The following is a 10680-nucleotide window of genomic DNA, read 5'->3' as shown; positions in this document are numbered from 1 at the left end:
TTTCTTGATTTTAAAGCATGAAGTTTTATTTTGTTCTGTTTAGATAACTGCTATTTGGTCTGTGTATAGGTATAGAATGAACACAAGTGTTCGGAGGCACCTATTCTTCTCAATATCAGGTGTAATCTGTTATAATCCACACAGTCAAATGCCTTTGAATATTCAATAAAACACAAGTAAACATTTCTGATATTCTGTTTTCAATCAACATACATCTCACATGCGCAATTATTTCTATTATCTCAAAGCCTTTTCTGAGTCCTCCTGGAATTTCTGACAATTTCTTCTAATGACATTCCAGTAATTTTGAATAATCTTAAGTAAGATTTTACTTGTATGCAATATTAATTATATTGTTCAATAATTTCTACATTGGATTTCCTTTGGATCTACATGGATCTCCTTTTTTGGAAATAGCAACAAATATGAATGTCTCCAAGTCAGTCTTCCATACTTGTTGACAGAGGCTGAGTCTAAAATTGAAGCCAGTAATGTTAGAACGAGTAATGTTAGATAGAGAAGAGACTGAGAATGCTAACAATTTCAGCTTACTGGGTTCCACAATTTTGGCACCAGCAGTCAGGAAATCAAAAGATGGGTTGCATTAGGAAAATCTGCTGTCAGGATCATTCCAGAGTACTAAAGAACAATAATGTCAGTCTGGAGACTTACTTTCTATGCATAAGAGAGCTGGACAATGACTGAAGAAGACATAAGAATTCATACCTTTGTGTTGTGGTGTTGAAGAAGAGTATTGAATATACCATAGACTGCCAAGAGAACAAAGAGGTCTGACCTAAAGAGGGTGAAACCAAGCTGCTCCTCGGAGGTAAGGATTTTGAAGCTCCATCTCACATAGTTTGGGCATGTGGTCAGGAGAGACCAGTCCTTAGTGAAAGATATCATGCTCAGGAGGGTTGTTGAACAGCACAGGAAAGGAAGACCCAGGATGAGATGGATTGACATAGTAACTGGGGAAATAAGGATAGGTGTATCAGAGACAGTGAGATTGACTCGGGATGGAGCAAGGCTCAGAGTTATTGTGCATAGGGTCACTTTAAGTCATAGTTCACTTGATGGCACATAACAAGTACCTAACTTGGGACTGGAGAGCATTTTGCTAAGTAAACTAACTCAGTCTCATAAATACAAATATTGCATAAAACTATTATCGGAGAAATAGAAAGATAACTATTAAAATGTATATGAGGACTCAAGGGAAGGTAGGAGCAGAGGGGTGAGGATGGGCAGGGGGTTAAATCAAAGGATCACACAATTTGATGGGCATAGGGAGGGGTGGGTAAAGGACATGGGAAAGATGTGGTGTGAAAAATAATGTATACAAACTTTGTTAAGTAAACCAGTGAAAAATAAAAAAATTTTATTTTAAAAGTGTTACTGTTATTGATTGCTGTTGAGTTGAGCACGATTCATAGAGATCCTATGAACAAAAGATCTGAACACTTTCTAGAACTATAGTAATTTCTCTAAGGTCATAGAATTTGCCGACACATGTTGTTTAGAAAGTGGATACCACTTCTGCTTCTAAACCTGTCTTAATCTGGTAGTTCCACCAAATATTGTCCACCATGGGTAAGAATTACGACATTTGACACCTCAATGACACAGAGTTAAGAATCACAACAAACACAAGTTACCTCAGTACGGTAAATTGATAGACCAGTGCTGTAACACTTAGAAGAATGTTCCTCCAAAACATAATAACACTAAGCCCTAGTGTCCAACAGATTTTTTTTAATTTAATTTAATTTTTTTTTGTCCAACAGATTTTAAAATATAAATACCCTTCACAAGGTGGTGTGGACTTTAAACCAGAGACTTAGACAACAAACCAACCAAAACCCCAAAACAACAACAATCAAACCTTCCACACCGACCCTCAACTGAAACAAGAGAGCCCACCTTTCAGAATACAACTGCTTCACCGAGTCTCCAAAATATGCAGAGAAAATTTTTTTCTAATTTTTGTTTATAGAATGAATATGTCAATTAGAGGTACCCAATGCATTTTTAAATACATTTTACCCTATTAGAATGATGTATAATTTCTAATTATCATTTCTTTGCATGTAAGTGAGAAGTTAAAAACATATTTTGTTATCCAACATCAGGGGTATGCTGGATTTATTTTTTTCTTAGCCTTTTATAATTATTTTGAATTTATTTTGAAATATTATTATCTTGAAACCATAATATTTTTTACCTATTTCAGGAAGTAGTATAAGTAAAGGAACCAATGATAATGAAACTGCATTGAAGACATTTGCCAAAAATCAGGCCCCAGGAAGAAATGGAATACTAAGTGATATTTCAACAAACAGATGTACCTCCAGATATCATCATCAGCCAGTGTCAAGAAATTAGGAAGACATCTACCTAGCCAACTGGCTGAAAGAATAATAATTGTTCCCATTTCCAAGAAAGATAATCCAATAGAATGTAGAAATAATTGAACAATATCTTTAATACAAAATATTGCTAAAGATTAAAAAAAAATAAGAACAGTACATTGACAGGGAACTATCAAAGATCTTAACTTGGTTTAGAAGAGGCTGTGGCCAATGGATTTCACTGCTGCAGTCAGTTAGATCCTGGCTAAGAGCAGAGAATACCAGAAGCATGTCAATTTGTGTTTTATTGACTAAGCAAAGACATTTTAATGTGTGAAGTATAACAAACTATGGTTAATATTGAGAAAAATGGGAATTCCAGAACACTTAACTGCACTCATGTGAAACTTATACCTAGACTAAGAAGTTGTCTGAACAGAGCAAAGGAACATTAAATGGTTAATATTAAAAAATTAAAATTAGAAATTAAAATTGAAATCAGGAAAGATGTGCATCAGGGTTGCCTCCTTTCTCCATAGCCATTCAATTTTTGTGCTTAATAAATCATTTGAGAAGTTAGGCTTCATGAAAAAGAATATGACATCAGGATTGCAACTCGTGTTGTGCAGATGGTACAATCTTGCTTGTTGAAAGTGAAGAGGACTTGCAGCACTTACTGCAGAAGATCAAAGACTTTAACTTTCAATTGGGATGACATCTCAACATCAAGAAGACAAAAATTCTAACCACTGAGCCAATAGGCAACATCATGATAGATGGAGAAAAGATTGAAGTCAATCATTTTGTCTTACTTGGATCCACAATCAATACCCTTGTACTGCTGTTGTATGCCGTTGAATTGGAACTGTCTTATAGCTGAACATCTGATGGGTTTTCAAAGGCATTAAATTGCATGGGAGAAGATAGCCCATCCATCTCCTGCAGAGAAGCTGGTGGATTCAAACCATGTGCATTTGGAATTACAGCACAGCTTCTTCCCACTAGGTCACCAGAACTCCCCACTTGGTACTAGCAGTCAAGACATAAAAAAATTGGGAATATCCACTGTCGAGGACCTCTCCAAATCCCAAAGACCAATGTTGTCAGTATTTAAATACTAAGTGACATATAATTCAGGACGTGATCTTTTTGATAACTTGCTATGCATCTGAAAGCTGTGAAAAGAAAAAGAATGATAAAGTTTTGGTGTTAGAGAAGAGTACTGTAAATTGCATGGACTTGCGAAAAGCATACACAATATAATATGCCTTGGAGAAAGTGTAGTCAGAGTGCTCTTGAAGGCAAGGATAATGAAACTTGGTCTCACGTACTTTGGGCATGTGGTTAAGAGAGAATATTCCTTGGAAAGCTATCTTAAGCTTGTGAAGGCGGAGGATCAGTGACGGATAGAAAAACTCTCACCAAGATGGATTGATGGGATAACTTCAGTACATCAGAGCTTATGAGAACAGGGCTCAGATCTGTTGACAAGGTCAGTATAAGTTATACTCAACTCAACTCAAGGGCACCTAACACCAACTCAGTCATTGCCGATGAGTCTGAAGTTGACCCTCCATTAGGTTTCCCAGTGGAGGAGATAACCCATCTCTCTACTGAGGAACCACTGGTGGATTCAGAACATCAGAAAGGTGCAGGCTTGGAGTTACTAGTTCAACTACATTTGGACTTGGCTACTGTAAACCTAATAGCATCAACATATTTTAGCTAATTATTCTGTAAAGTTGAATAACATTTTTCTAATATGTCTTCTTGGAATTCTGTAGCAATGGATTTAAAAAGATGGATAAAACAAAATTGCCGCAGGGTTGGGTGTTGTGTGCTGTTGAGCTGAATCTTCCTATTGATCCTTTGAACAACAGATCTAAATCCTGTCCTATCCTGTGGCATCCTCCTCGTATCTTACGTGTCCTATCCTGTGATATCATATCTGACTTTCTGGAGCCTATTATTGTGATCCTTTCTGTCAGCCCGCCTTATTGAAGGTCTTCCTCTCTTTAGAGGACCTATTCAAAATCAGCAAAATTGTAAAAAATGGTATCGACAAATTGTTTACTGCACATAGTTTAGTTACTATGCCACTCTTATATTCTTCTTGCCTGACTTTTGTTAGAAAAGGTCAAATTTTGAGTAATTGACTGAAAGTATAATTATACCTAATTAACAAGTAATGCAATCGAGATGACATAATTATAGGAATGATTTTTACAATGATCAACTATAAGTAGAAAGTTAGAAAGTTGCAACTCTTAAATATAGTTTCTCAAGCTTTGTATAAATAAATTTCTTCCATGAGCTAGAATCAACAAGAAGTGTGAAATTAGGTACACACACACACACACACGTTTTTTGAAAATTATTATTCCTCCTTCCAGTTAACCTAACCCACCAAATTTAACAGACCATAAGGTTAATTTTCAAGATTATACAACAGAAACAATAGCTTTTCATAGGCAAATGAACCAGCAAGGATAATTAAGCCATATATATTTTTAATCTTCTGTTTGAAATCCTTATAGTATCAGAACAAAATTACGATAAAAAGGGTGAAGGGACAATACAGGTTTAGTATTATGAACCATAATATTAGTTTTTTCCACATGAAATCTAGGCTAGACCCTGGATGAGACAGATTGATACAGTAACTAGGGCAATGAGTGTAGGCATGTAGTAATCAGTGAAACTGGCTCAGGACAGGGCAGGCTTCAGAGCTGTTGTACATAGGGTCACTATGAGTCGGAGACTTAACAGCACATAAAAACAACAAATCCTACGCAACATCAAGAAAATTTTATTACAAATTTATGAAAAAGAAATCTGAATACACTGAGGAAATTAGGTGATTGAGATGAATTTATAATGTACTATTATTTTTATTAGTAAATCAAAAGTAATTATGCCCTCATAGAAATGCTTTTTTTGCAAGATATTTACTTAAATACTAATTTTTTTGTTTGTTAACAACAGGTACTGACCTGATACCCTTTGTAAAGTTTTAAAATACATTTTAAAACTTTGCCAAGTTACAACTCACTCAGCCCCATTATCTCCTTTTGCATGTCACTTCCAACTGAATATCCGCTACAGACAGGTTGTTAATGTCAGTACCTTCTCTTCCAAGATTATGGCCAGAAATTGTGCACAAACACCTGAGGCGGTGGAGAGTTCAACTCAAAGCTCTGTTGTTACTGTGTGTGTAATGCCATCGTTCGTCCTTCTCAGACAGGCAAAAGAATTGTGCCAGTCGGATGAAACTAGAAAAGGGGATGGTGCCTGAGTATCAAGTAGTGGTACAATATACAACAATTTTAGAATTTCTTGGGAAAGCAGACTTTAGGGCACAGACAATTAAAGTGTAAGTTGAAGCTTATTATTAAAGTGTGAGTCTGAGAAGGAGGACGAAAAAGCAGAAGTGAAGTTTTAAAGATAGATTGACTAGAAAATTATGTCCAAAAGATGGGACAAACCTTCTTCTTCCTTGGGAAGCAATATAGAGGAGGCTGAGTGTTAAGGAGCTGAAGTATTATACAAGGCTTCCTTGGCTAGGCATGATTTGGGACTGGAGTCTGAGCCAATAAGATGATATCATGGAAGAGTTCAATGTTTGATAGACAATTCTTATTCCAATCCATTGTTTCTAATGTATCCCATGTGTCCAAAGCATTCGCTGTTTCTTACATCACTATTGCATCCAAAGGAGTAATTCAACACATGCCAGTATCTGCTTCCTGGTTCTGACAGCTCAGTTTCCCAAGCATAAACTTCTACCTCTCCTATTTCCTTGATTCTAATCCTAATCCTAACAATTTTCAAACTGTACCTATGAGTCCTAAAATGAGTCCTAAAGTAGAGGATACATACTTTTTTCCTAATCTGTTTATGCTGCTAATAGGGTTTATGGAGATATACTCTCCTCTATCTTCTCCTTAGCATACTCCTCTCATCAATGTATTTAAAATCCAGTTTCTTATTCAAATCTTTCAGATGATTTCTTCTTTGTTTAAAGCACTGTAACTTCTCACTTCACTATTAGAACATCATGAACATGGACGGTGTGGCACTTGATAGCTCTTAGGAAGATACAAGAAAATTTCAAGCAGTGCAAAGTAGAACACTGGTGGAAACTGTGCTAATTGACACACAGGCTGCATCTCTTTTGTGACTCAAATCCACAAGCGACTCCTCTAGAGAAAGATGGAAAATCTACTTTTGTGCAAATTGTAGCCTTGGAAAGCCAGTGACGGGTCATCTATGAGTTCAACAACAAAGATTTTAGAGTTGAGATGATTGCAATATAATTTCACTTCTTCACTTAACAATTATTATTTCCCTAGCCTTCATGCATTCATTATTTCCTGTGAAAAACAACTTTTTCTATAGGCTGCCATGTTTTTTGTGCACAGTGTTGAATTAGAAACCATCATATTACTCTTTCACGTGGCATTTATAGAACATAGACTTTGAGTTGGAGTGTTTATATAGAATCTAATATGAGATGAATCTTAGTTTTTGCCTCTTTGTGTATTGATAACTTTTTCTTTAAAGGATTTTTTTTTTAATGATTACTGTGTGCTTCTGAGATTCCACTATTTCTTCTCAGTCACTCAGCGAGTTTTCTTAAATCCGCTAAGGAGCCTTAGTTCATCAAGAGAGAGGTTTAATTTATGCTCAGGCTTTTGTATTCTAAAATATGTGCTTTTTTCAGTTTTGATCAACCCTTAAGGTACCTTTGAATCATCTGGAACTTTTTATGACACTTATTCTAGTTAAATAGTTTTGAGTTGGACCTGAGATTTTGCATTTCTAACAAGCTTCCAGATAATGCTTGTTCTGTTTTGTACTATACCATGCAACTTTGGTGGCCTAATGGGTGAGAAGTTTCATTTCAAAAATGTAGGTGGTCTGAATCCCTTTGACTACCATGAGAGAAAGATGGGTTATCTCCTCCTAAGCTTACAGTGTCTAAAAACCTGTTGGAGGATCCACATTAATGGTATAAGTTGAGTTGGTGATGCTAACAGTTACTTGGTTATTATCATCAACTATTCCTTATGTACAGTCTATGCAACAGAGAGAAATACTGTTTATGCACCATCAAGTTGGAATTAACTTGCAGTCAACATTCCAGTGGGTGTTAAAAAGCAGTTTAATCCCATGAGGTTTTTTTCTTGCCAAATACTAAAATAATTTGTCAAATATTACTTTGCAAATTTCTAGTTTTACTAAATGGATGTTTATGTAGCATAAATACCACGGAGTTGAATAGTATTGATCCTTAATCTTAAGAAAGAGTTTCGTTTAACTTGCATAAAAGAGACATATCCTGTGGATATCAATTTCTAAATCTACCTCCCTCTCATACATTTGCCGATTCTTAATATTTCAAATACATGGAATCATGTGAAAACTAGTATAGTTTGATTGGGGGAGGGGGGAAAGTGAGGCGTTATTTTTCTCAGATGTCAAGATTGTGAAAGTCCAAGTTCATGTAGTCAATTAGTCCTTTGAACTAATTGTTTCTATGTACATTTGTCTTTTTCTGCTCTATTTTGTTAAGGACAGGGAGACATCTATAGTTGTGTCTTAGATGACTGCTTGTAAGCTTTTATGATTCTATTCACTATTTACCAAAGAAGGCTGCCTCTCTCCTTCTTTTCCCATCACTGTTATCTAGTTGGTTCTGAATCATAGCAGCCTTCCCTCACCCTCAAATTTGGTTGCTGAGAAGGTAAAGCTTAATGGGAGGAGACTGCCCATATTTGTCCCATAGAGATGCTGATGAATTCAAATTATCTGAGACACTTGATCTTTGAGTTACAAAATGGGCTAGTAAAAGGTATTTTTTTAACTAGGTCTTATCTCTTTTTGCCTGTTTGCACTTATAGATTAATGCAGAGCAATGTAGAAAAGTCGATCTTGATGCCTACTTGGGAATATGGTCCTGAAGCGCTAGGACTAGAAAATCTTCCCTTCAGGGAATTTGTCTGATTAAGAGATTTGCGTAACTTTGTCTTAGGTTGATTTTACTATCTACATGGATATATTTTACAGCATATAGGACTAGGAAGTGACAAACTTCTGTATTTTCACGAGGGTAATCCTTTGGCTTGTTCATAGCTGTTCTTGCTGTCTACATTTGTAGATTAGTGCCTGTTAGTGATAATGTATTGTGTATGTAATAGTGTTAGCTTAGCTGCCTGTATATCTGGTACAGCTCTTCATATCTTTCTTTAGTGATATTTTAATGATCACTCTCTTATTTCATATTGACTTTACTCAACTTACAAATATCTGTTATTAGTTACTAATTTCTCCTGGCTTTCTTCTTGTTATTGTTGTTAAGTGCCTTCGAGTCGCAGGTGGCTCATAGCGACCCTGTGAAGGAGAGTCCTCGAGGCTTGCGTGCCTGGCTTTCTTAGGTATCTGTTAAAGCATCAGTGTCCTTTACCACACCTCTTCTCTTTAAATGACAGTGTAATCTAAATTTGATATTTAACAAACAGTGTTTAAATTATTCCACACAAATACTGTTTTTGCCACTTTTAATCAATTCTTCTAGCCTTCTGTCTAAATGATACTGTTGACGCTTAACTTCTCGGTAAAACACCAGAGTGACCATTGCCATTAAAAATACGACATTTGGAAGGTTTCTTTGCTACCTAATCGCAGTTTCTGACAGGTTAATTGCAGTTCCTACTATCAAACTGTGCCAGTATGAGCAGTACATGGCAATGATAAATGCACTCTGTTGTCTTTACTGAGCAATAGAAGTTTCAAAGGGCATCAAAAATGCTTTAGACTTCACAATACTGTAAAAATACAACTGCATAAGTATTTTAGGAAATACTGGCTCAGGATTCACCCTATGCAGTGAAACGGATGAGGGAGAGAATAATTTAAAAGTGATGTATGATTGGGTATTATGGTTTATGACAAGAGTGCAGAATGAAGGTTGCATAGTGGAGTGTACTCGGTGGGGGGCGGCGGGAGGGATGTGTGATTGTATACCAGTGAAGGAATTTTTCCTTTTACTTTTCAAAGAGAAAAGCAAACTGCTGGGAGGGCTGGGCAGGGATAAAAATGCAACAATGAATGAACGGAAATCTAAAATCTCTGTAAATGTTCACTAAAACTAACAAAATACAATTTTAAAAGAGAAAGCTTAAAGAAACAGTGTATATGAGTGAAAAACAATGTATACGAATGAAACACAAGGTATATAAATTTTATATGCAAACCAAAATAAAATTTTTAAGAAATACAAAAAATAAATATTTTTAAAAGTCACTATGCCCCCAAACTGGAGAGAGGAAGAAAGGCACCCAAGAGTCGAGGACTCTCCTTCATAGGGTCGCTATGAGTCGCCTGCCACTCGACAGCATGTAACAACAGCAATAAGATGCCAGCAAAAAGTAAACTCGAAGCAACACAAAGCAGCAAAGTAATTTTCTGACTTTTCTTCAGAGTTATTAATGAGCATTTTCAGAGTCATTTACCACATTGCAACATCCAGCTTTCATAATTTGGAGGGCATTTGTCTCCTGCCTCATATTTTCTATTCATGATCCCTTTGTTTTCCTGGGAGGTATTTCTGCACCCCCCCCCCCCCCCCCCCCCGATGGTTTTGATCTCTGCAGGAACCACTACATAGTGGAATGGGTCATATCCTTCACATCAATTGGAATTTGAAAATTTGAAATTTGAGAAAAAGTGAAGACTATTCTTTATTTTCTTAGAAGAGCTTTGTTTGAGATCATTGATTTAACCATACACACACACATTTGAGACTGATTTAAATGTTTTTCTAGGGGGGGAAAAGAGGACAACTACAAGTTAAACATCTTTCTCAATAACTGGGTTTTATTAATAAGGAAGCTGAACTCGACCCAGGATAAACAGAGAAAAGGAGTTGATTCACTAAACAGTAATGATTAATTCAGCATTTGTTGAATAAATAAACGTACATGTAGCAAAGTTTGTTCTGTTTGAGACAGAGAACAACTACTGGCCATAATAGAGGTACATTTTATAATACTAAAAATATATGGAAAATAAATTGTTAATTGATATTTTAAATTAAAATACAATCTAATTTTGTACTTTTACAGAAAAAGTTAACCGGAAACTACCCTTTTCTAAATAACTTTTGTTTGTCGTTGTTGTTATGTGCCATCGAGTCGCTTCTGATTCATAGTGACCCTATGTACAACAGTCCTAAACTATGCTCTGTCCTGTGCCAATCGCACTGTCTCTGACACACCCATCATGATTACCCCAGTCACTGAATCAATCCACCTCATAGAGGGCCTTC

This window comes from Elephantulus edwardii, unplaced genomic scaffold (assembly GCF_000299155.1).
Source record: "Elephantulus edwardii isolate Elephantulus edwardi_28Jun2011 unplaced genomic scaffold, EleEdw1.0 scaffold00169, whole genome shotgun sequence".
NCBI lineage: Eukaryota > Metazoa > Chordata > Mammalia > Macroscelidea > Macroscelididae > Elephantulus > Elephantulus edwardii.
This window is presented reverse-complemented; position numbering follows the sequence as displayed.